The sequence below is a fragment of the Aythya marila genome (assembly GCF_965140915.1).
Source record: "Aythya marila genome assembly, chromosome: Z".
NCBI classification, from domain to species: domain Eukaryota; kingdom Metazoa; phylum Chordata; class Aves; order Anseriformes; family Anatidae; genus Aythya; species Aythya marila.
Window position 1 is genome coordinate 67,864,829 of NC_139080.1, and position 26,868 is coordinate 67,891,696.

Genomic DNA, 26,868 nt, shown 5'->3' on the forward strand with positions numbered 1-26,868 from the left:
TGGGAGAGAAAACATGAGGACGTTTTACCAGGTAGAGTACAGAGAGGAAAAGGGTACAAGTTGTCAGGTAGAGTAAAGGAGGGTGGTATTTTTAAGCTGTGGAGACACATGAGGTTTTGCAGACTGATTCTAGCAAGCTAACAGCAGAAGGATCAACAAAGGAACAGAGGGCAGGAGAGCCAGCTTAAGTTCTATCAGAAGGCTAAATGTGTGGTTACAGTGTGTGATTTAAGTGAGGAAATTAGTCAGTGCAGGCTTGACAATTAAACACAGCAGATGAAAGAAAGAAGACACTTTTGTAAAAGAATCTGAATAGAAACTTCTGGCAACTGATGCCACAGCCAATACCAATGTATGGAAAATTGGATTTTTTCAATGCTTTCTGCTTCTTGCAGAACTTTCATAATATAAAATCTGGTCTGTATTTTTCAAAACCCTAAATATAGGGGACAAAAAATGTTCACTGTCAGAGAGCCCTTTTTGATTAATGAAGAAATGCAAGTGTCAAATAAACTGTTCAGTATTGCGGAAATATTTGTGAAGTATATGTGAAGCGCACAGCAAGGGCTCAATCTAGATCTGCTTACAATTCAAACCCACAACAAAGTCAATGGAAGTTCTGAACACCTCAAAACGCATGTAGTGATTGAGCATAATGCAGTGATTGAATGTCAGCATTTGGTACTGGTGGAAGGGTATTTCCCGCAAACCCAGGCTGCGCTCAGTCTCTGTTCTCATTTCCTGACAGAGAGAGGATGAGATGATCTGGGGCCTCTTTGTGGAAACGGGGTTAGGGGTCTTGGCAAATCAACATCCATTCATCTGGTTTACCCCCCTGACACATGGTTGGGTACCCAGAAATTATTTGTACTAGTTCAGTTCCCCTAATTGCTTTCAGATCTAGCTTAAGTTTGTTTAACTAAAATTTATCTGTCCCCAGCAATTATTCTCTGGTGCAGAACTCTCTTCTGTTTTAGATTTTCAGGAAAAAGAAAGAAAATATATATTAAGTCTCAGTTCCTTCGGTTAGAAAATTATCCTAAGTATACATTCAGCTTAAACTGACTGAAAGCAAAGAAGAAACTTTTCCTCAATACATATGAATGTCTTCCCTTGTAACCCAACGACTAGAAATCGAACAGGCGCGTGTGTAATTTTAGATCCCAAATCAAACGCCGAACCCAAACCAATTTCTCAGGGTCCTTTCATTATCTGGAAATAAAATGCAGAGAAGCAGCTGTCGCAAACAAGCCATTATTTTAATTTTAACGCCACGCTTTGTGGTCCGAGTTGCGTCTGTCTTTTCATTTAGCTGGTTTGAAAAAAAAAAAAAAAAGAGGAAAAATTACAAGATGAAAAAGCATAAATCACGTTAAGGCAATCACGCCCGTACACGACCCTCTCCCCGCCGCGATCCGGAGGACGGGGCCGCTCTTTCGGCCCTGCGGGCTTCCACGGGACCGCCCCGCTCCCGCCAGCCCCGGGGCCACGGCGCCGGGAGGCGGCCGCGGGGGGCGCGGAACGATCGCGGCGCAGGGAGGCGGTGGGGGCCGGGCGGGGAGGAGGCGGGGCCAGGGCGGGGCCGGGCGGGGCGCTCCCGCCCTGCGCGATCCAGTCCGGGCTTTGTCTCCGCCTCCGCCGGCGGAGCCGTGTCCCAGGGGCAGGGAGCGGGGGGCCGGGAGCGGGAGCTGGGAGCAGGAGCCGGAGCCGGAGTCGGAGCCGGAGCCGGAGCCGGGCGGAGCAGCGCAGCGCAGCGCAGCGGCAGGCAGCCGGCGCCCCCAGCCCCATGCCCGGCAGCCCGGGGCTAGGAGCCACCGCGCTTTCCTGGCGGGCGCCGCCGGCCCCGGAGTTTTGCTGAAGCAGCCTTCGCGCCGGGGAGCGCTTTTGGTAGAAAGGGAGCAGGACGAGACCCCGAAATGACTTACCTCCCGCGGCACGGCTGAAGGGGACTTGCTGGAGTGGAACCGTAGTGGAATTTGGGTTTGGAGAGGAGTTCCTAAGTCTTTTTTTTTTATTATTATTATTATTTTTATTTTTCCCCTTCTCCCCCCTCTTTTCGCCCATCATTGGAAATGAACAAATTGCATTTGCAATTCAGAAAGTAGAAATACTAAATACTCCGCCCGTCCCCCGCGAAGCACACATGTAGTAATGACAAAGGATTGCAAAGGAGAGAGTGGCTCCAGTTTCCCAGAGAGATCCCCTTAAATGGATTACTAAATGGGACACTACATCAGCTAGTTCTGTCCTCTAGCTGCCTAGATACATGCACCGACAAGGTACAGTACTCCCCTGTCCGCGTCCGTATCCGACGTTTTGGGGTCGCGGGGAGAGGAAGGCTCAGGGCTCGCCCCGGGAGCGGTGCGGGGTGCGAGGCCGGCGGCTGCCTTCTGCCTCGGCAGCGATCGCGACGCCGAGGGGAGGAGGAGGAGGAGGAGAGCCGCCTGCAAGTGCACACACTGCGCTCACCGCTGCCACTTTCCAGGCATCTCGTGGCTTCCCTTTTCTTCTTTCTTTTTTTTTTTTTTTCCTCTCTTCTTTTTCCTCTTCCCCCACCCTCCCACCACGGCTGCTTACCGTGCTAGCGTCCGTCCCTGCCCTGCTGGCACGGCTTGCATGCGCGGTGCCCGGGCTCCCCTCCGCATCCCCCGGCTGCCAGCCCCGAGCCCTGCTCGCCGGCCGGGGGGCTGTGGGGGGCCGGGGGGAGGTGGGCTCTTTGTTAGAGGCACGGTGCAGGCGCTCCGCGCAGAGGCGTAACCCCGCACACATCTCATCGGTGCGGGGTAGTTGGGCTTCGGCGGCGTGCCTCGGTTTTATTCATTATTAGCGTTATTAATTGTCGGGCTGGGGCTGCGTGCTGGGGTGGGGGGAAGAGGCCGACAACCGAGGAAACTTCGGTTTTCCCCTGGTGCTGCCGAGGGCTTTGTTCGCGAGCATGGGCTGAGGCCGCGGGCTCCCCTCTCCGCTGGCCTCCATCTCCCGGCCCCCTCCGCCGCCGGCAGGGGCTGCCCGGCCGCCGCTTGGGGGAGAAGGGTGGCTCCGGGGCAGGGTCCATCCCCGCCCCCTTCCCCGGGGTGCTGCCAGCCTCTCCTCTCCTCTCTTCTCGTCTCCCCCGCGGGCCGAAGTCTCTGTCAGCCGCTCCTCCGCGGGGCAAGCCCCGCTCCTCGCCCTCCGCCCTTCCCCTGCCACTCCCTGGTCCTCTCGCCTGCTGTCTGTCCCCCCCTCTTCTCCCCGGGGGGAGAGCCGGGGAGCGGCGGAGAAAGTTTTTCTAAGGGGGAAGCACCGGGACGGCTGGCACAAAGGAGCTGCCGCCCGGCCGGGAGGGAGCGACACGGCACATCGCCCCCGCCGGAGAGCCGCCGGTGCTGGGGTGGGCGACGAGGGGTGGGCTTCGCCCCCCGCCCCGTCCACGCACGGGCAGGGCTCAGCTCCTGTCTGAGGGCGAGGCTCGGTGGGAGCCCACTGATCCCCCCCTCTTTGGGCGCCGCTGCTGCTGCTGTCGGGGTCGTCCCTCGGGGGGGCGGCGAAGGGTCAGCACCGCCCCGGTGTCCGCCGACGGGGTGGGCGGTGGAAAGTTTGCGTCTCCTCCACGCGTGGAGAAACTACCTGCTCCTTGAGAGGGCTCGGCCGTCCCACCGCCCTTCCTGCTCAGGGAGGAGTCTCCCGGGAGTGGCTCCGGGCGGCGAGCGGGAGGGGGGCTGGCGGAGAAGCGGGGCTGAGCCTGGAGACCGGTCAGCTGCAGCGGAGATGCTCTTCTGCCCGCCGCCGCCGAGTCGGTCCTGCCTGGCTCTTCCCGGGGTGAGTCGCGAGGCGGCAGCCGCTGGGTTTTCTTCGGGAGGGTGGCTCTGCCTTCCCTAACCTTGGCTGCTTCGTCGGAGGGAGGTTTGTTCTCCTTTTCCTCTCCGGAGCTAATCGCTGCTTTCGAAGTTTGTAAACCAGCGCGCTTCCGCCAGCGCCTTTGCAGCACGGGGCTTTAGTTGCTGTACTCGGATTTTTATTTTTATTTTTATTTATTTATTATATTTTTTTTCACTAATAGACCTGCAGAGGTAGAGGCTGTAGTCAGCTCTGCAATAAATTTTAACAGGCGCTGATTCCTGACTCTGCAAGGTGAACGCTTGATCCTACAAAGGGGCACACGCGGATTGCAGGTGTTGTAAATAATGAATCTCCACAACCATTTTGTGACACAGGGCTGCGTGCGGTAGTTCATCGTTTGACATAGATTCGGCTAACTTTTGCTTCTTGTCCTCCAGCACCCGTATTAATTATTAAGCTAACCTCAAAAATAGTGGGGAAAACCATGCCTCAAGCTACTCTGTATTTGCAAAAATTATTTCAATGACTGCATTTGGTTTGCATTCATTTAATGTGTATGTAATTCAGTGAGGCATTCTCGTGCCAGTAAGCTTTACTTGGCGGGTAAATCCTTTGGCATCAACGACCGGCAGAGTCAGGCTCTTTTAATTGCAGAACTTGTGGAGGTTTTGAGGAGTCAGTGACACCTCTCTGAGAGTAAGATTTATACAACTGTTATCACGTTCGGGGCTTCCTTTGCTATTTGTTTTTAGACCAAAAAAGCAAAATGATCTTGCTCTGGTTAACTTCTCTGGTCTTTTTTTTTTTTTTTTTTTTTTTTTTAATGAGACTAATCTAGTGTATTGTGAAGAAAATTGGGTCTACTCCAGCAAACCCTTTTCTTCACGGAATTGCCTCATACGTGTTTGAAAGGAAATACTAGCTTCAGTAAGATCGGGAAGGTTCGTCACTCTTAGAAAAGTACAGTTGCCAAAGCGTTTCACTGTCTAGGGTATAATTTTGTCTAAAAGGATCCTGTTTTTAATGCGGTAGCTCCTTGTAAGATATATTCCAAACAGAAAATATACTAACTCTCTTTAAAGCCAAACAATTTCCTATGCATGAAAATGCTGATCACAGTTCACCACTACTCTTCATTGCATAAAATCTCTGGCTTTCATGCAAGTTTAGCTCAGCAGCAGAACACCCAGATGAGGTTTCTGTGTGAATGCAAAATGAATTTTAAAATAGTAATTAATACCATAAAGTATAATTGCTACATTTGCTCTTCCTGTAGTAGGAATCAAATGTTTGAAGCGCGGTTAAGTATTCTGAAGGAAAATGAATTGTATGGTCACAGATGTTCTGTGTATTCTCAATTAGTCTAAAACTATTATTCTTACTTCTAATGGCAAAACCAGCCTTGTCAAATAAGCTTGTACCTCTTGAACCAAAAAAACTGTTGGACAGTAACATCTATGAGAAACAAGACTGACTATCATCTTCAGCTACTTGAAGGTGGAAGTGAATATTAGCCTTAGTCCCCTCTTTAATGTTTGTAAGTTGAGGAGAACATTTTCTGCTGTTTCAGAGTGAAGAAAGAGGTAGGTAGGTCAGTTTAAGGATAAGGAATTACCCTCATTGTTTTTTTTGTTTTTTTGGAGGGGGGGGGGGGGGGGGGGCAGGGGAAGTGTTGGAGGGGAGAAAAAAAAAAAAAAGGAAAAATCAAATTAATGACCTGTGATAAATCCAGAATAGAACTGTTTGCATTAAAAAGGAAGTAGGTGATTGTGAACTTGCTTGTGCATGTTTTGTGAAGGGAAGGGGAAATTTGTCATCTTGTTTTGAAGAGCCATACGTAAATACACATGAAAAGAGTTCACATGGTTTACAGCAGGGGAGACATAAAATGTTTTCAGATTAAATTGACCTGAGCTAATATATGCCTCACATCCAACTTGTTTGCAAGAACGCATTGTTATACTTCCCAAACAAATGCTTTGTATATAGTATCTGATTCCCATGCACTATACCAGAGTGCTGAAAACAAACAACAGTGTAAATTCTGGAAAATAACATTCTACACTATTAGGCAGAGCGTATAATAGAGAAAAGTTGAACTGTACTGAAACAGAAGTTTTTGCTAACCTAATTTGATACAGATGCTGTAGTATTTTACCTACTACTATTCATTTATTAAGGTGGTACATCTTTATCCCCTGTCCTTACCAGTCTTACTCACCCATGTAAGCTTTACTCACACAGCTACGCCTTGCTTGCCTGAGTAATTGGATGAGAATAAAGGCAGTTGCTGAAATATTACTCAGGGCCATTTTTTCATGTTTTGGTTTCTCCTGTTCTCTGGTGGGAATCAATACTTGATGAGGACCTGAAACTGTGGTGCGAGTCCATTTGCTCTGGATCTACATTCAGTGTTAAGTCAAACCTAGGTCTGAGTCTTCTGGAGCAAGCAGCATTTGATTCAGACCTACAATAAATTGTGACAAACTTTGCCTCGACAGGGAAACAGAAGAAACAGAAGAATAAGTGACGTTTTCTGTGGGTGACCATTTCAGCATTTAATCATTGTTAATACTGTGGTCAGGACTACCCTGTGGTGGGTGAGGAATACACAGAGATCATGTTAATTATAAGATACAGCCAGTATTGGAGTCCGGCTCCAACAACATACAGCAGCCAGGAACAGTGTTGAAAGTCGGAAACAAGCAGCTGAGGGGAAACTCATTGCCTGAGAACAAAACCTCTCCATAGGAATATTTTTATTTTGGGCCTGTCACATCAATCACTTGAGTAAGGAACAACGTGGATGTCTGTAGGGCTTCTGAAGGCAGAAATGAACCTCCCCAATTCAAGTGGAAACCTGGCAGACCAGAGTTTGTATGCCTTTATTTTCTTTATCTGCTGTCTTCTGAGACAACTAATCCATTAATTCTGGCTGTGGAAATAACTGAATGTTTACGTTTATACATGTTAAGGGATCTTTAATTGTCCACAGCAAACAAGGCTTTGGTTTTGGATCTTGACATGGCAAGTATGGCAGAAAAGCTCAAAGACACTGCTTTAGGATTTAAAGGGAAGAGTGCCACCTACTGTGTCATAATTACACATATTTCATGTCCTGCATGTCTTCTGGAGTTCCCAAGCTGCTAACTCGGTTATCCTATTTTAGAAGCTGGGAGATATGAAAGGATTCAAAATTCCACATGATATGGGAATGAAGAAAAAAAAAAAAAAGGCAGAATAGAGGTGTGCACCAGGATATTCAGAAAGTCTTAGTAATGGTTTATTAAAAGATATACATAGATGTATTTGCTGTTTTTGTCACTTCAGACTTGCAAAAGCTGCTAACAGTTAGTAGTGGGGCCACAGAAGAGAGGAAATGGGATGAGAGATCTGTGCCTGCCCTTATAAAAAAAAAAAAAAATAAATCATATTATCAGCTTTCATGCACTAGACAAAGGTATATGAGGCTGCCAGACTTATGTCCTCTGAAGTCTAAAGTTAAGCTCTACTATAGTTTGAAAAAGGCACTTTAAAAAAAAAAAAAAAAAAAAAAAAAAAAAGGCTTCAAAAAAAGAAGGAGAAAATGAGGGGAAAAAAATCCATGAATTAGCTCATAATTCACTGGCAAAAACCTCCTGATAGTTAACTCTTTCCCAGTGTGGAACTGCAGTTGTTTATCAGTGATAAGGAATGGTATACTTTACTCTGTGAATACAGAGACATTTCTATATGGAAGGAATTTTTCCCCAATCCCCAAAGTGTTTCCGTAGTGGATGAAATAGAGATGTAAAATGAAGTAGATAAACCAGCTATTAACAGAACTGCCAGTTGCTGTATCTCTAGAGTGAAGACATATGGTAATTCACTGCATTCAGTGATGACCTTTCCTTTAAAAGTATTGTTAATAATAGGCATTTCTATATAGAGTATTTATAACAGATACTTGAAATTCACATGTCATGGACTACCCCATGCCATTTTTAAAATTTTTTTTTTAGCTACTGACAGAACTGCTAATGAGGAACTTTTCACAGAAATACACTTTTACAACATTCATGCTGTGCTGAAGAGCTTCTGGGGGCAGATGCACAGTATTGCATGTGTGCTGTCTTCCACACAGGAAGCCTTTAGCTCCTTCTCCCACACACTTTGTATGTAAAGTTGCGCCATGGCTGTAGGGTCAGTGATAAGGGCTGAGAAAGCATTCCTGTGCTCCTATGATCTCTGTAGCCAATCACCTTTAGTGAAATCTTAATGTTTATAAAAGTGGAGAGAAATTAACTCTATTGTATCATTTCACTTTAGTCTGAAATCATCTAGTGGATGGGGACTATAATGGTGACATTTTTACTGGAGATAACAGTGGAAGTTTGATTAAGTGCTTAAAAAAGTTATTTCTAACCTCTCATCAATTTTGCAATGACCCTGACAGACTCATGGGGCCTTCTAGTAATGAAAATGCATAGAGTATATAATAGATATGGTAGGATGTTCCAGTTCAGCAGATGGAAAAAGTACTCTCTTATATGAATCCCCAACACAATGGGAAAAATCTGTGTCCAAATATATTCCTGACTGCAGCAAACATTATTTCTACTTTCTTATCTCCAGCTGCTTGGCTTCATTCAGGTGTTCTGTATATTGAGTATTTTTACATAAGACTTTGATACTCAAATGGGAAATCTGCCGTGTTGGTTCCTTCACCATTGTTAGTGAACGTTTATCCATTACTTGCACTTGCACTCAAGGCAGCCATTCATTGAAATGTTAATGAGAATTTGAACAGTTTCTAGTTCTGTAGAATATTTCCTTTTAGAAGAAAAATAATACTGTTTTCTTGATGCCTTTCAAAATTTACTTTTTATTGGTAGATTGAGGTGGATTCTATGCTAATTCCTTTTGCATTCCTGAATTATGGCCTAGCTAGGCACTGTCGCTGGGATCTTCATCTATTAATCATGGGAGCTGCTTTCTTATTCGGTTGCCATAGTTTCAGGCCTCAGATAGTGTTGGGGTGCCTTGGGAAAGGCTTGAGATATACTCGGACTTGCAAGCCTTGCAGTTATTTTGGCAGTGGTAGCGCTCTGAAGGAACAGAGAACAGCATCCAGCATTATTCAGAGTTGGATTAAAAGAGGAAACTTCTGGATATGTCTCTCTGGACCTTGTTATGTGAACATCCAGCTGATATTTACTCCCAAGATTTGCTTTTTGTTTTGTCTTTCTGGTCAAATTGTATACTTCAGAGACTAATGGCTACCTTTATCCACTGCAAGAGCAAGAAAGGCTTTTCATTAGTTCTGCTGACAAATGGTTGGGTAAATTAGGGGAGTTAGGGTTTCCTAAGCAATCCAGGTAATTTGTTTTATATTCTCTTTTAACCTAGCTACATAAAACATGACATCAAGTTTGTGACTGCGTTACCATTGTTACCTTAAATTTAATAAAATTACAATAAATACCCTTCTGTTAGCTGCAGAACAGCTTGAATTACAAAGTAGCAAAAGGGAAATAAACTTCTGCTACTAGTGTTTTTTCAGCATTGTGTTGATATTGGCTGTATTTTTTTTAATTATGTTTCAATATCTGTTCACAAATTTTACATTAAAACATGAATACTTTTTGAAATGCAAAGCTGTTAGTAGTAAGGAATAGTTTTTCTTGATAAATGAGGAAAGTGGTAAAGTAGTAAATAGATCTAGCAAAAGAAAAAGGAAAAAGTAGCTGGAAGACTATGACTTTTTCATGCAGTATTGGAAGTTTTTGTTGTTGTTGTTGTTTTGTTTTATCTGCTACATATTATATAAAATAATGCACAAATGTCTTTCACTAAGTAAATCATGGCCCTTTTTCCATAAAGCCATAAAAAATTCATCACTACCATGTGAGCAGGAATAAGCCATGTTGTTTAGCAGAAATTTAAATCCAATTTCTCCTGCACTTTACATTACAGTGTCTCCAGAATTAAGTGATTTCCTGCTAGTTTTAATAAAGCAATTTAGTTCTTGCACAGATAAGCTTGATAGGTATTTTCTGTTCAGAAAAAAAGCCTTGAAAATTCACATCAAGCAAAGAATCATGTTAAAAGCTGTGCAGTTTAGCTTAAATAATTCAGTATAATTGGAACTAATCTGGAAAATTAGCCACTTTTTAAACTTTCAAATGGTTAGTTTGTATTCAAAGATGAGTTTTAAAGCTTCACTCTGGTACTTTACTACTGAGTCTTGTCAATTTTTCAAGTGACATCAACAAGCAGGTTGAGAACATGTGCTTATTATTCGTAATCCACCCTCAGGACTCCTACCAACTGAACAGATTTTAAGTCCAAACCTTTCACAAAAATTTTAAAGATGATAAAACTTTGTTTGCTGGTGGATGTACAGAAAATCTGTATTTGCAGTGGCATACTCTTTCACATAGTATGCAAATTTCTGTTTTACAGTCTGCTTTTTGCATACTCTGTTGTATATGCATATATTACATGAATTGAATCCCAAACTATTTTACTGTTAAACACACAATGCACACGTATATAGCAGACTGTCAGTCTGATAGGGCAGAGTAATATGCCCTGGTCATTTTGTAGTTATGTTTAGAAGGGATCTGGTGATTGCATTAAAACAAATGGAATCTGAATGCAAAATGAATGAATCAAATGCAAAACAAACTGAAAAAACATCAGAAGTCAAAGGCTGTAGAGGTACAAATTCAGTTGGTTTGTTTATTGTTGTTGTTTTTTTCCCCTCAAGATTTACCATACTCCATTTAGCTTCAGGTTAGGCATAGAATTGCTCTGTATAGAAATGTATTTAAGCGATTCTCTTAAGGTTCATTTGTACTTTCTTTAACATTAAGTGAAGATTGATTGGTTATTTTTATTTATTTTTTTTTAATCCCAAGGTATTTAGCTATGAGTGATAATTGATTGTGTACTCAGTATAGAGGCCAAGTCTCATTCCTGTTGAAGAGCAGAGTTTCTGCTGAACACCTCAGCAGCAAACCCTTGCTCCACTTACAGTTCAATGTAGTCCTGTCAGTTTTATTTACAGTTGTTCGTAAGAGTTATTCTACATCCCAAGCAGCTAAATTCTAGTAGCAATATACTGGTCTCATCAAGGAAAGAAAATAATTATTACTGGAAAAGTAGGTATTTATCATATCTGTGTGTTTTCTTGTTTGTTTGCTTGTTTGTTTAGCAATTTTAATCAGTTTCCTTTGCAAGTCTTACATGTGTTTAATAGCATCTTAATGCCTGAGTATTCCTGGAAGACTAGGGCTTTCAGTCTTGGGCTGGGTGTTCTTGAAGGGATGGGAAAAAGGAAAGTCTTCCCTTGTTCATCTTCTGGACTGCCCAGTACCTAGCCCAATGCGCAGGGTACAGTTCAGTGTCCATCATCTGTTGGCAGCACAGAGGTTGAGTCCCGTGGGATTATCTGTCTTGAGTAGTAATTCACAAGCATGGCTAAATGCAGCCTGGTATTTGATTCAAAATGCCATTTTTATTATATAGAGAGGATTGCAGGCTGTTTAACTGCAATATTGAACCTCAGGTCATAGTCTTTATAGTAATGGCTTTTCATCATAGCTTTTTAATGAAAGAATGGCATAATGCATCAAAATCAACTTCTGAATTTATTTTGTGTATGAACTGAGTTTGGTACTATGTGTATAAACTTATGAGTGTTGAACCTATTCCACTTCTGAGTAATTTGTTCTTATTAATTAGAAATGCTCAGTTTTTGCAGTTGCAAAGTATTGATCTTAACCATCTCAATGAGAAATGACCTAAGTAAAATTGATTTTAAAAATTTGCTGTCATCTGTTATAGGGAACTGAATATATGACATATTTTTTAAGAACTGTGTCCATCCAGTGAGATATTCTTTTCTATAAATACATTGGGCACAATTTTTTTCTTGTTGGAGAAGGGTTAGGGAGGAGAGTCTCTTCAGTTTGTGCAAAGAAGAAAAAAAAGCAATTTTCTACTGATTCTTTGGGATGCATTTTTTTTCTTACCTACTAAAATTATTTTTGAATTTAAATAGGAAAATATTTTTCTTTTCAAAGAAATTAAGGATTTAATCTTTTAAAGAGCTGTCGTGGGAAGAGGAAAGATTCTTGCATGAGCCACTATACTTTTTCATTTTTATCTGCAAGGTGTTTCCTTTTAATTCTGTTGTAGGGAAGTTCAGCATGTTCAGATACACTGATTAATTCCGTCACGAGACGCGTATGTTGTAGGGTGGTGTCGTCTTTTTTGCTTTATCCTGTTCTAAGCATAAGACCTAGAGATACTGCCAGAACACTTCCTTTCCCAAGATAAAAAATAAATAAATAAATAAATAAATAAAATCCTGTTCCTGTTCAACAGCATGTGTAGTCCAAAAGGCGTATTTATCCAACCTGGAGCTAATAGCCTGAAGGTGTGAGATGAAGGCTACTGACTGACTGGTTGAATGTGAGAATAATGCAGTTTTGATTTGTCAGAACATTTTTCTTAGTTTTCTTAGTGTTTTCTTTTCTACATAAGAGTGTTAAAGAATCTACCAGTAGGGAGAGAGAAAAAAAAAATACACCATTGAAAAGCAGTGTCTAATAGAATAAATTCTCTAACATACGAATTCCAATTCCTTTTCATCTCACCTTTTATATTTTTGGCCAATTGTTTTCATTTGTGTTCATCTGTGCTTATGTCATAAACTATCATATGTAGCTGAAATCCTGGAGGTGACATCACTTGAAAAAAAAAAAAAAAAAAGAAAAAAAAAATACAAACACAAGTAGCACCCAACTCAAGTGTTGTGTGAGTGAAAGAGGTGGTTCAGCCTGGACTTTTCTGGTAACGCATTGCTGCAACTAAATGCTGGTGATGTAGGGAAGAGTGGAAAATGTGGACTGTGTAATGACTGCTAATGTCAGAGAAGGTATCTGTAAGAATGCTTGCATTGATTTACCTTGAATAGCAAATCAGTTCTTCAGACTTCTTTTTTTTTCATAAATGGTCAGTAATCAGTTTTAGTTTAAAACAGATGAAAGAATTCATTGTTGTTACAGTCAAAGAACTTCTCAAAATATGGAATACCTATGTGGATGCATAGGTGGATTTTTTTATTTTTTTTTTATTTTTTTTTTTTTTTAGGAGGACTAATCCTGACCTCATCCTTTGCATTGTGCTCCCAAAATATGAATATTTGGATTTCCTGCTGTAAAACTCTGTACAAACAAATCACTTTAGCTTACATGAGTATGTCATCAGAAGCAATTATTTTACTTGCGTAAGTATATGTAGAGGGGCTGGGTCAAGGCATAAAAATATGGGTTAGCAGGACCTGACTTTTGATCTGTTAACATCAAACAGAAAAATGAGGTCACAGTTTTGCTTCAGTCTCTTTCTGTATTTATGTCTCCAGAAACTGGACTTGTCTAAAAAGGCTACCTCATTCATATTAGTGACATAACTCTTTTTGATTTAAGTAGTTGTTAATTCCAAAAATGTAAATTTTTGGAAAGAAATCACCTCATGATCCTGCTAATATTAAAACCATAAAGAAGAAATGGTTATGCAGAATATAATGGCATCTATATGTTGAATTGATATTTTAGCTTTAAAGAGTCTAGTACTGGATTATTTTTTTTTTTTTTTCCAAAACAAAACACCAGAGAACATGTAAGTTGCCAGGCTGTAATGTTGCTTAACAGCTGTGTTACTTTCCTCTACACAACCACCCTATGATTGCCTGCTGTAACAACTGTCTGCCTTTAAAAAACAAACAAAAAAACAACAACAAAAAAAAACAACTTGTGGAAGAATGAACAAAACCCACTTACACAAAGAGGAGTAAATATTGAAGATTTCAATGGGTAGAACTTACTTAGAGAGAATTCACTCCATTTTCCTTAGATTGCATGTCTAAACCTGGAAGTAGGCAAATAACTTTTCTTGCTGTTATATGGTGGCCTTAGACATTGCTCTAGGTTTCCAGAAGAAAAGACCTTTCACTTTTTGACACATATTCTAAATCCAGGGACAAAGCTTTAACTAATAGCATACTGTCTAAAGAAATGGGAGCAGGGATTGGCCACATGTTTTTATGCTGAAAGTGAGAAATGCTTGTATTTTTCCTACAGCTTGTTCAACTGGACTTTCTACATGGTGAAAACTAGTGGGAAAATACTGTGCTTTTTACTTTGCATGTAGCCTGCCCTCTTGTGTTTTAAAATCTCAGTGCAGACACTTCAGGCATCCAGATGATAACTAGGGTAGTGAAAAACATCGAACAGGAAATGATGGACACAAGCCATACTCTTCAAAGGCAATGAATTTTTATGTCTGTTGTCTTGCTGTTTACAGCGTAAGAAGCAATATAGTTTTCAGCTTTCTTGTGCAGACACAGAGATATTTGGAAGTGGGCTAGCCAAACTGATACGCAGAAAAGATCTAGGAGTCAGTTCACAGCCATGAGTAAAGGCCATAATGCATTTGATTAAAGCAAGGTGTGCTGCCTACACAAGGAATTGCTAAAAAGATTCTTTCAGTTTTCATGTCTGAGTTCTGCTTTTACAGGAAATAAATTCTCAGTGGTTGCACGATTCTGGCTACAGAATCTGTCAGCCCTACATGAGTGATAAGACAATCAAGCTATACGAGTGCAACCAGTTGAACATAAAATAATATAATTTGTGCTGAGCAAAAACTGTGGCTGTGCATATTTGCAAAATGGTGTCCTGGCTAAACATTCACTTGGTCTGTCTTGAGCTTTTGTCATCTTTTTGCTTATTTTTTTAATAGTCAGAGAAGGGCAGCAAAAAGCACGGATAATGTCAAGATGAATTAGTTGTGTTTTGTTTGTTTATTTGTTTGTTTGTTTGTTTGTTTTCTGAGAGAGGGAAATATAAAAAGAGGTTTCATCTCCTTCAAAGGTTTTTTTTTTTTTTTTTCTTCTCTCCTGCTGTTCAAACAGGATGGTAAAGTTTGCTCCAAGCTATTAAACAGTTTCTGGCAGTAGTCCTAGCACTTCCCCATACTCATATGAAGTATATTTTATGTAGCTTAAAAGGGTATTATATACTCTAATGTTTAAAGAGCTTCTAGAATTTAGAAATATAGAAGAAATTTTTGCAGGACGAAGAACAATCTGCAGCAGATGTATGTTGTGCCAGTGTTTAGAAGAATAAAGAAATAGTAATTTGTGTAATTCTTTGATTCCTAAATTACATTTGAAATGGATAAAAATAGGTTTGATCCAAATATCTAAGGCCATTTTACTTTTTAATTTTCCAATTATTTTTTTAACTTCTTGAGGAAAACTGTGCATGTTTGGATTTAGATTTTTCCGCAGGTCAGTTCCAAGTGAACTCAGTCCTGGCTTTAAAGCACTTTATTTCTGTCTTGCCAAGACACAGCATCTTTCAGAATTCATTTGCCTTTTTTTTTTTTTTATTTAAAAAAAAAAATAAAAATATTATAGGTCTAGAACAGGTAAAACACAGATTATAGAAGGGATTCTTTCGTCATCTTGCAATGACATTTGGCATCAATCCCAAGCACTCAAGTCTTGACAAATATAACTTGGAGGGATTCACACGTTGGTTTTTTTGACTTCAAAGCAGGATACCCACAGAGTGAATTTTATATATTTTGGAGTAATTCTGCTCTCACTCCTGTGTGATATGTTGATCACGCAGACAGAAATCAGCAGAAGCTTGTGCTTATTTGGGGTCTGTTGACTTCCCTTGTGGTTTTAACCTTGTGCTGCTACCGAATCTGCTCTGCCAAATATTCTCTCCTGGGCACTGCTCCAGCAGTAGAAGGCCATTTAGAAAAGGTGACATGTTTTCATTTGCATGCTGCAGTTGCTGTATGGTTGGATGACTTAGAAAAAACCTCCTTTCCTCTTAGCCACATTCACACCTTTGCCCAATGCTCAATCCATGCCTCGGTCATGATTCAGTAAGGCTACAGATCATTTCCAACCTAAGTGATGCTATGTTTCTATAATTCCAACAAAGCTTTGGGTGGAAAACTGCTGTTGAGCAACTGGCATTGTGTGTAGAAGAAAGGTGTGTGCACAAAGGTGGCCCTAAGTTCTTTGGTCTCATCTAATCAGGTCTCACTTTTTAAGAAAGACTGCAAGCATATAGTTCTTCTCAGTATGCACCACAGACTCTAGCGTTTGTCCCACACCATCTCAATACCCCCTGAACAGCCTGGAAAATAGGGAGGTTGTATGTTGGAGAGGATATTGGATTTTCAGTGGGACCAGCATAAGATGAGAAAAGATGATGAATATGTTCTATCATCGAGCCTTCTTTCTGAGAGCCCTCGCTCTGCAGGTACACTGCCGTCTCCAGCTCCACCATTCAGGTCTCACAGATTCAAACAAGGAAAGGTGTTTTCTTGGCTGTGTGATGCAGTTAGGAAGAGCAGAGGAGCCAACTGAATGACAAGACAATTCACTTTAACTATCAGATTACCTTTTAAGGAATAGATTGTACACTCCATAAGACATTGTTACACACTTTTGATGGAACCTGTGGTTATCCTAGGAGTATATGCAGTATTTCTACTGATATCAATAGATGTTAAACAAGGACGCTGACTTTGGCTGTGGCTTTGGCTTAAAAAACTATAGGACGTCTTAAAGTCACTACTGTCATTCTCTGCCTTGAATTCCGTCATACCTTTATATTATAGTGTAAGATATAAATAGATTAAACATTTGTCTGAACATGCAAGACTAAATGAAAAACTAAGGATAATATGTTTCCCCTAACTGCAGAAAAATCCTTACTTTTTATCACTTTAAATGAATCCGCTTCCTGGACTGAGTGCTTCATACCTAGTGCATATTTTCTACATTAACTCCACAGGTTAAAGGATGGGAAGCTGTGTTGTCCTGCTGAAGGATATATTGGAGGAGAATAAGTAATGCAGAATTTATCCACATCAATATTTGTGGTGTCTTTGAAGTGTTAATAATACTTGGAAAAGTTTATATGTCGAACTCATGCCTGCTCTGCAAGCTTGAGAGAGAGATTGCCAGAAAGCTATGAATAATTTCCAGAAAATTGATTTTTTCCCCATAGCAAAACAGCTAAGATGGCCCAGGTATCGCTGTCTTGACTATGTTTTTTTGACTAATGCTTCACTTAAAATATTTTAATAAAAAGAGAGATGTTTTTGATTGGTTCTTCCCAATCATGCTGGATTTAAATTTATGGAGGCATATCTGTGTTTTCAGTATATGTAATCTCTCTAAAACATTATCAGTGAAAAGATAACATAATGAGTAAGTCAACCAGAAACCCATAAGCCTGTAAATTAAGAGTAGATTTGTCTGTGGAACAATTGTGGTCATGATTGATCCCAACTACTATGCAAGTGGAGAGACAAATACAGATACGCAGAGTAAGTTTTATGGAAAAATGGCTATGGGGAGTAAGGAATGTAACAAGCTCAGGACTGAGTGGAGGAAAATTTGTAGAAACAGAGGAGTTAAGTCCCTGTCAAGAGTATATAGGATGCTTACAACGAGAAAAATGGATGGCACAGGAGAAGAGAAAGTGACATCGTTTTTCTCTCTGCCTTATTTCTTCACCTTTTGTATAGAGATTGGTAGGTGGAGGGAAAAAAACAGACAGTACCCTCCTCTGTCCTCATGCTCTCCTCCTGGTGCTCGGAAATCTCACATGATTCCTTTGATTTCTCTTACAAGCTGTTGGTAGAGAAAAGAGAATTTCTATCATTGCCAAGCCTCCCTAGTGGTGGGCTTCTCTCTCTAGTTGTGGGCCTCTCTGTGAGATTAGTATGCAGCAATTTTGTTGTAGTCTAACTCTTGGGTAAAGAGGAGGAAGGAGTCCTTACAGTACATGTGTTCTGAAGGAAGTTACTAAGGGCTATGTGAATTTCTAGATGCTGGGACAATGATGAGTTTACATGGCTGTGGCACGTGGGAAGGGCATTGGCATTACCCTGTGCAGCTGGCTGGTTGGCTGTGTGAAACAAGTTTGTGGCTTTTGTCCAGTTTCCAGTGATATAATAAAACTTCCTTTAAAGCAAAACAAAAACAAATCCTGCACCTGGTACTGTTTGTGAAAATTGTCTGCAGCTTGGGCAGGGTAGTAAAAGCATAGGTGGGCACAGAGGTTGAGCTCCCTAAAGTTAGATTTTGATATATCACACTTTCTTTTTTAATAAATAAATAAATAAATAGATAAAGGTGTTCTGTGTTTTCCAAGAGAGGGCTTTTGTCAGTGGACCAGAAGAGGGAGAAGCTGGTGGCTCTGCAGGCAGTAGGCCCCCCAGGCCCTTGCAGGACTTACCTTTGATGCCCAAGATGAACATCACAGCAAGGATCATCGCTTTAAGGCATGATGTCGTGTATTTGTTGTAAATGGTGACGTGCCCGTATGCCTGTGCTGCCTGTTCTCCAGCTCAAGACCTGGATGGCTGCAGAGGAAAACCCTGCCGAGCACGCGGCTCTGCAGCAAAGCAGGAGCACAGCGTGGTGGCCGGGTAACACCAGGAGGCAGGGCAGTATGTGCGGCTGCTCCGTCTGCTTTGCGGTGGACATGAGCAATCTGGTATTTGTCACAGGTCTTAAAACTAAAACCGAGTGTAAATAAAGAACCCTGCTGTGAGTGAGCGAGATTTTTATAGCGGTTTCCAGGAATGAAATCAAACCTAGACTGTGAGGGAATATTCTCTGCCATATCCAGAGTCTGTGTACAGAACTTTTCAAATAAATGCTTTGTAAAAATGATTTAATTCTGCTGTGATTATGAACCTTCACAAACACACTGTTTCACATTATTCTTTTAAATAAATTTTATTAGCAACAGCTGTGACTCCTCAATCCCCTGATTTATTTTTTTTTCAACAGAAGAGAGTTGAAGAAATACTCAAATTATTTTAAATGAAGATTTTGCTTTTATCTTAAGCTAAAAAGTGCCTGACTGTCCTAGTAATAATCAGACAGATGCACTCCTACTTGGATAGGCTGCAATGAGCTGCCTTTAGTTCAGACAAACTGTCTTTTCAATTCCTAGGACATTCTGTGAGTATTGCTGGCTCCATATCACACAAGTACTAAAATCTAACTTAATTGTGAAAGACACTGCTTGGTGTCAGACTGCTTGAACCCAGAAGTAGACTGCCATTGCTGCACTGTAAATTAAACCACGTGCACAAGTATATTTTCTAGTAGTGTTGGGTTTTGACTCATATCTGAGTATTTGCAGTGTAGTGCCCTGTGGAAAAAGGTAGTGTTTGAATGCTGAGAAGCCAGTCCCCACCTGCTCCTCCAGCACACAGAAGGCAGCCATGGTTCAAGAAGTTGGGGATATGCCCTGTGCCCCTGTGTTTCTGTGGTTTGATTTTCCCCTGAAGGTGCTGAGTTTTAATTGAAGGGCCAGTATAATGCAGAATTTTAGCTTGGCTGGGAGGATTGCCACCCCTAACTCCAGCTACCCCAAGTCCTACCACTGTTCTGCAGCTTCCAGCATGTGTGGCTACAGCCTGCTTCTCTGCAGTTTGTGACATGAGCAGCGGCTGCAGGCGTAGTGTGCTGCTGTACAGCTCCCTGCTAATGAGCTTGTCTGCTAATTAAATAAAAAAACAAAGTTGGCAATGCCTTTGATATTTATTCTCAGTGTGGCCCTTTTGACTTGTTTAGAGTTTCAGGGTGGTCCTGAGGGAAGGGATTTGGTAAGCAGTTGCTGAGTGTGTATTATACTTTATCAACATTGAAATGAAGTTTTAAAAATACAGTTTTGTTTTTTTCTAAGCCAGATAATGCAACAATTTAAAAAAAAAAAAAAAAAAAAAAAAAAAAAAAAAAGAGTAAAGCTGAACCAAGACCAAACATGCTATTTAGAAGAAGAAGAACAAAAAAGTCATCTCAGAAAGTTCTTTTGTGGCATTTGTTAATGCTTTTGTATATGCCACACATGTTCAGTGACATCCATGATGAATGGCAGTCACACGTTAAATAGCCACCTTACTTGCACTTTATTTCCTAATTCTTCCTCAAGATTACTAACCATTTCAGTCTTCTTAAACAGCTTCAGGGAGCTGCCAATTTCTTACAGGAAGAAAAAAATAAAATAAAATAAAAGGTTGCCTTTTCACCCAGCAAATGAAGAATTTTCCTATCTAGGAGTACATTTGCCAAGGATAAAACTTTTTTTTCTTTTTTTTTTTTTTTTGCCTCCTAGTTGTGTGACTTACATGGGTATTGGAATGGAAAGCATTAATACGCCTAACAAATCTAGACTGGATCGTTCTGAGATTTACAATTTGGAATTAGCTATGTTGTTGTGGTATTTTTTTGTTTGTTCATTTTTTCTCCCTTCCCTTCTCTATCTACTTCTGAAGACAAATTCTAGCTAGCTACAGCATTAAATTTTGATATTCATAAAAGCATGCAAAGTGGTATGAAGCCATAAGACAGCTTAAAAGTGAAATGGTACAAGCATTCAGTAATGCTTATGCTAATCATGGCTTTTCTCTGGAGGTTTGTTTATTGCTGTTGCTAAAGGTGGATGGTCCTGTAGGTGACCTTGTGGTCTTGATAGCCAGTATGACAATTCCAGTACCAACAAAGGTGTGAACAGCTCCAGATATGGGCCTTGTCTGCTGTTTGGCCAAAGGGTTTCTTGAGGACATTTTGTATGCAATCTGAATAAAAACAATTAGTGTTGCCACTCTCGCTCTTTGTCATGGCTGGGTCAACAAAATAATATAGGAAAAGTTAGAATAACCATATGTCAATTTTGTGACATGGTAGTTTTCACTCATGCAGCAGAATGATGTCACCATTAGTGATTTCACTCAGTTACTTCACAGTGCTAATTTCAAGCCCATGAACTAAAGGACTGCCAGTCAACTAGTATCAAGTAACAACTGAGAGACTGTATCTCTGTATAACCTTTCCACAATAATTTCCAGTTTTGATTTTGGGGTGACTGTCAGGCTGGAGGTTCATTTCAGTTGCAGTGATTAAACAGAAACAAGTTCTGCTTATGCTTGTGTCTTCTGAATGAGAAGATTAAAGGTTTAGAAACTGGCATTAGGAAAAGACTGTGTTAAAGATTATGAAAGTCTGCAGACATTAAAATTTGTACTTTGGAAAGGTGTTGAAGGATAGATGTATGTTGTAAAGGATGATCTCTCTGATTGTTTCTTGTTAGTGCATTAATATTCAGCATGTATGAGAACTGATCTAGACATTGTAAAGTAAAATGGAAATATGGCTAAATAATTTTCTTTGTAGGATTATGTAGAAAAGGAATATGAATTAATTATCAGAGACCTACTTATGTATTGTACGTAGGAGTGCTGGACTGGCAGGTAAAGAACTCTGGGTAAAGTTATTTTCATTCTGATTCCTTCAGTTATAGACATAGATGGCTTTAGGCTAGCCACTAAATACATTGTCTTAGTTCCATTTTTTCTTTCAAAATGGAAAAAAGATCTTTTCTACATAGGGTTATAAAGAGACGTAATATAGATTACCCATCCTGTATTTTTAGGAGAAAGGCTACAGAGCTATCAGTTTTATTATTTTGCTTAATAACGAAGGCTAATGATAAAAGAAATGTTTCACTAGAAATGCGTGTGATGATTTTCACAGTATTGCAAATAAAGAGATTTTTATGTTTTATTTTCCCTAAGGGTTTGCTCTTATGGTTTACCTTCATTTGCATTTATGAAGGATTAAGGAAGGTGTCACGACTCTTAGAGTTGCTTAATATTCAACACTTCCTTGTGAAATCAGTGGCAATTGAAGGTGCAGCATGTTTCCAAAATGCAGGTCACAGATCTGTACTTTTTACTTGCAAGAATAGGCAGTACAGGTCTTTCCTTTAACCAGATCTTGTATTGTAGGTCTTGTTTATGCAAAATCTCTGTGGACATTTGGAACTGGGGAAGATGGGCTGTGGAATCAGCCCATCTTTGGATTGGAATGAGTATTAAAAAAAAAAAAAAAAAAAAAAAAAAAGATAAAAACAGTGTAATCTGTGTCCATTATCACCTTTTTTCCTGTTCCAGAAGGACCAGAAAGTATGATGATGTACCCTGGGGTCTCTCTGTTCAGCCCTTTGTAGGCATGTGCTGGGCTCAGGCCACAAGCTGCCATGATGTGGGCTGCCCACCCAAGCCCCACTCTACACCTTACGTCTCCTCCTCTCCCCCTGTGTGGGTTCCCGAGGTGGGATGGGTGCTGTTGGAGGGCAGGCACCCCCTTGCTGCTGCAGGAGCCTCCCAACCATAGGCAGAACAAGCTCACCTCTGCCTGCAAGCACTGGTGCTCGAAATGCTCAGTTTTGTCAGTGGCTTGAGCTCCTCAGCCTGGGTCTGATTTGTGGCAGTAAAATATATTACTGAGTCTTTCCTTATGTCTAGGCATGAAAGCAGGAGAATGCTATTTTTTTCTGTAATTATGAGGAGGTAGGTGTTGTCAATGTCCATTGTTCATGTCTGCCAAATAGTGAAATCAGGAAGCTTATAAACTGTACTGAGGAACCACCGAGTTCTCTTACTCCTGGAAATCCATGTAATGACACAATTCCAGGAGCTAGAGCATCACTGAAAATGTTATCAGCCTTGTGACAAAAATTGCAGGAATTAGCAACACTGGCACATAGGAAAACTTCCCTTTACAGGTATAAAGATGTACTGTATTAGCTGGCAAGTGACCTTCTGGTGATTCTTAAGTTATCTTCAAAAAGACATATGTTTTTTTCAGCTGTCACTTAACACAAAGGTCGGCTTGATGAATAAAGAAAAAAAGACTATAAACTTTGGTGTTACTGTTCATTCATCGTTGGCTATCTCAGAGTCAACATGGAGACATTCCCTGTGAGCAAACAGAGCGTGAAGCTAATAGTGTGCCTTCAGACCCCAGGCTTGTTCAGTGATGGATTTCTTGTAAATCAGCTGTTGGATGTAAATCATGATTTAAACTGCTTTATTCATAGATAGAGGGACTAGAAACCAAGGTCAGTGTAGAATCTGTCCTGTAGTTACTAAAGCTGAAGAGCATTGGCATGGTTGAAAAATGCAAACAGGTCTCTGGTACTTTATTTAAAAGCAAAATGGGGGGAGGGAAGGGGAGGGAGGGAATAATAGTAATAATAATAAAACCACCTACAGTTCCGTGGTTTATATTGAGTATGTACTTCTGAGATCTGAGGAAGCTAAAAACAACTTTAAAAATTCAGGAATGATAAGGTAGCATGAGAGGAAAATTGGAAAGAACTTGACTCTAGGGAAATAGTTTTTTACAACTTCTGGAGAATGTGAAAAGCAGTGACATTGCAGTTTGATTCTTGAACTTTATACAAAAATTTTTGGCTGTCATCAGGAGTCAGACTCTCACTGGGAAAAGAAGTATCATCTGCAATGAACCCTTTTTTTTTGGTTTGTTTGTTTCTTAAAAAATAACAACAAAAACCAACAACACAAAATAACGGAGTCTTCAGAACTTTCATCTGATTGTCAGTCCTGTTGCATTTGAAAGTAGTAGGAACCAAAGCTGCTAAATCAGGCCTGACCAAAAAAAGAATTGTGAGAAGGGAAGGTCACTCTGAATAGGCTGAGGGTAGTTCCACAGTCACCAGCACAATTAGCAATGACTCTAAAAAAAAAAAAAAAAAAAAAAAAAGTAGAAATTGGTCTAGTACATTTACTCCAAGTACATTCGCTACCTGGTGAATGGGTTTGCAACAGCTCTGTGTCCCTACCAGCTAGGTGGTCTTGTAGAGCAAAGCGACAAGGAACAGCATTTTTAGCCTGGTGTATGTGGGCACTGGAGCACAGAAACAGGAAGAATGTTGTCATAGCTCAGCACACAGAGGTTCACCAATTAGCTTCAGTGATTTTGTGCAAGGCACTGTGTACGTGTGTTAGCACAGGGCTCAGCTGTGCTCGATATATTCTGTTTTTAAGTGATTTTTGGTAAGCTCACTTCTTTGTTTGGTGTAGGCTCACTGTTATTTTACCATATCAATATATACGAGGTTTGTACAAATTTTAGTGCTGGGAATTGTCAGTAGTACTGCTCCTATTAAACATGAAAAGAAGTGTAAAATTGTAGACAGAAATGTTTCCTGGTAATGATCACAAGTGAATCAGATAGACTTATGGATGGTAGGGATATTAAGATTTTGCACCTGCTTTCAAAAACAGGATATAGCCTCCAGATAAAGTAGATATATTAATTCAGTGCTAAGTGGTATCTCTTCCTTATAGAAGACCTAATATTTGATAATTACTTGTCATTAAAAAAAAAAAAAAAAATCCTACTTCTTCAGTTCAGATAAAAACTGTATTTGCAGCCTGCCTTTCTAGTATATAAACACTTTTGAAATGAAGTCAGTTAGTGGGAATGAATTTTTCAGTGGAAATCACAGTGGTTAGAAGCTATTATTCAGCCTATTCTCACATATCTAATTTGCAGTTCTTTGAAACTCTGCTGTGGTGAAGTACAATATTGTAATTTTCATAGTTTGAAAGGAGGGGGAAAAAAAAAAAAAAAAAAAAAAACGAAAAAAAAAACCACAACTTTAGACTCTGACTACAGACTCTATGCAAGATGGTTCTGATTGCCTTCAGCAGCTTGTAAGATCACTGAGACTGGCAGAAACCTTCAGGAGCCTCGCACATGGCCTGATGAGGTTTTGGATTAGTTTGGGTTACAGAAGCCTGGCCTGATATGTGCTAGAGAAAGAAAGGTGTGCAAACACCATGTCACAGCTATGGCATGGATGTAGGGCACAAAGATGCATTGTTCACTACTTCTTCCCCCTCTTTCCTTCCCAAAACACCACTGTATGGGAAATAGTGGTTAAGGACACAGACTGGCAGCTCTGCGCCAACATTAGAAGATTCCCTTTCAGAAAATGCCTTGTCGTGGCTCAGCTGCATGGGTCTGTGGCAGGTTTGCCCTCCAAAGGAGGTTGAAAGCACTGAAAGGGTCTGAACCATAAAACTGTGCCCTGTGAGCCAGCCAGAAAAGTGCTGGCTGTTCTCGTGGTTCAAGAGCAGACATATCTATCATGAAACAGGACAGGATAAAAAAATATTTGTTAGCGTCATTTTTTTTTCAACTCCCTTTAATTTTAGAACAGTTTTTATTTTTGTTACTTGTGCTTAAAACAAAAAGCTGCAAGACTTCATCTGAAAACCAATTGCCATAGACCTCAGCTTTTATCATGTATTATGGAACACAACACTTGCACGCCACAGCACTGGATTCTTCATAGATATGACAGGAGACATATTATATCAGGGTAAATAGAGACTCCAGACTCTGCTGACTGGAAATGGTGGGAAGAGTTACCCCAGATCAGGCTGTTGCTTGTACTAGCTTTATCCTTTTCAGAGCACTCAACAACAGTTACTTGAGAAAAGTTACTCATTTCATCTGTTCAGGGAGCTATTGTGGATCAGGGCTGAAAAACGTCTCAGAAAGCATTAGGGCTTTCCCTCACTCTGAAGGGAGCAGGGTAAATAGACAAACCTTGTGTGTGTACGGGTGGCTGGGAAGGACCTAGTGGAACTGGCACATGACTGCTGGCAGGATGGCAGTGGGAAGTGGGTTCAACAGTGAAGGAACAACCCAGAATCCTGCAGTACTACCACCTCAGCTAAATTTTTAAATAACAGGAACAAGGAAGGTGAAATATCCTGTGCTCTCACTTGAAATACTTTTGCTTTTTTCAATGTTTCCTGTAGTAATACACACAGGATATCCAGATGATTAGCCAGAGCAGACTTCATGATCTTCACAGAAACCTTCTAGGATGTAATATCTTGCTGGACCTGCAACAGAAACTTTTTACAACTTACCAGCAATGCCAAATTTTGCTCCTACATATAACTGTTTTGGAGAAATTGAGTGCAGTGAGGATGTCAAATATCTGGACAGCTGGGACAAAATCTTAACAACTTTTATTTTGGCAACAAAACTTTTTTCATGTCTCTTCTTTTCACTGTAACTTTTATCTCCCGGTATCTTTTCTCTGCATCTCCTTGTTCTCTAGGACACAGACAGTTAAGATTCATTGGTTACAACCATGGTTTAATTAGAATGCATTGATCCCTGCATGAGTGATCTTATTCTGAAGTGGCCTTACCTCAGCTTAACTCTGCATGCTTCGGAAGATTAGTGTGTTTAAAGAATAAACTTCAAATTCACATCTTTCTTCAATTGTCTTAGTTTTCCTCAGGATCCCACTATTGACAAGCTCCTAATCTTTACTTCAGTTCAACCAAATCCTTTCTTCCTCTAAAGGATTCATATTTCAAGTCTTTCTTCCTTCTCTTTAATTGCAGCTGCTTTTCTTTCCACATCTTGATTGCAGTGGTGTCTGCTCCTTCATATCCTTCCTTCTTCTGCTTAGTTTCTGCCTCTTAACCTCTTGTTAGGTTGTCTGCTTGCCCTTGTCTTCTGCTGTGTGACATCTCAAGAGGTCTGATCATCGCACTCTTTGATTCATTTCACAGTCAGTCTTTGAGGAAAGACAGAACCACCTGAGGTTCAGGAGATCTCCAGAAAGCAAAGAACTTCACATATGCTGATCCCCATGTTATATCAATAAAGATACATTCTTCATAAGCAGGGAGCCTGGCACAGAAATGAGGCATTATTTATGCAAATTGTAGGAAAATGTGGATGGGATTCAGGAAGTGAGCTGGAATTCCAGCTTAATTTTTTCTCAGGTAAAGGTGATTACCACTAGCTCAAATAAAATTTAAATTTTGTATTGAAGGAAGAGACTTGAGTTCATTTTTCTATATCTTTGAAAATACGCTGGCCAACATAAATATCCTGCTAATATGAACTGAGTCATCACTAGCAGAGCTGTTCTGCTAGTTTAATCATTTTTAGTAGTTCCTGCACTTGCAAAGTGTTACCTATAGTGAATGCTTGGGGATGAGTACCCTATGGAACCAGTCACCTGCAGGTCTGTCTACATGATTAGCTGCAAAACATGTACCTTTTATTTATCTTAGGTTAATAACTAATGGCTACTGTACAAA

At 40.6% G+C, this 26,868-nt stretch overlaps 1 protein-coding gene across 9 annotated transcripts in view; it reads left to right on the forward strand.

Annotated features, from left to right (window-relative positions):
• Positions 1-1,409: 1,409 nt before the first annotated feature.
• Positions 1,410-26,868, forward strand: part of SEMA6A (semaphorin 6A) — a 117,988-nt gene continuing 92,529 nt past the window's right edge. For 3 of the 9 annotated variants that reach the window (XM_082782901.1, XM_082782908.1, XM_082782907.1), the window contains exon 1: positions 2,300-3,798. The gene's annotated coding sequence lies outside the window, so the exon portion shown is untranslated. The other 6 variants (XM_082782902.1, XM_082782903.1, XM_082782904.1 and 3 more) reach the window with 6 other exon arrangements.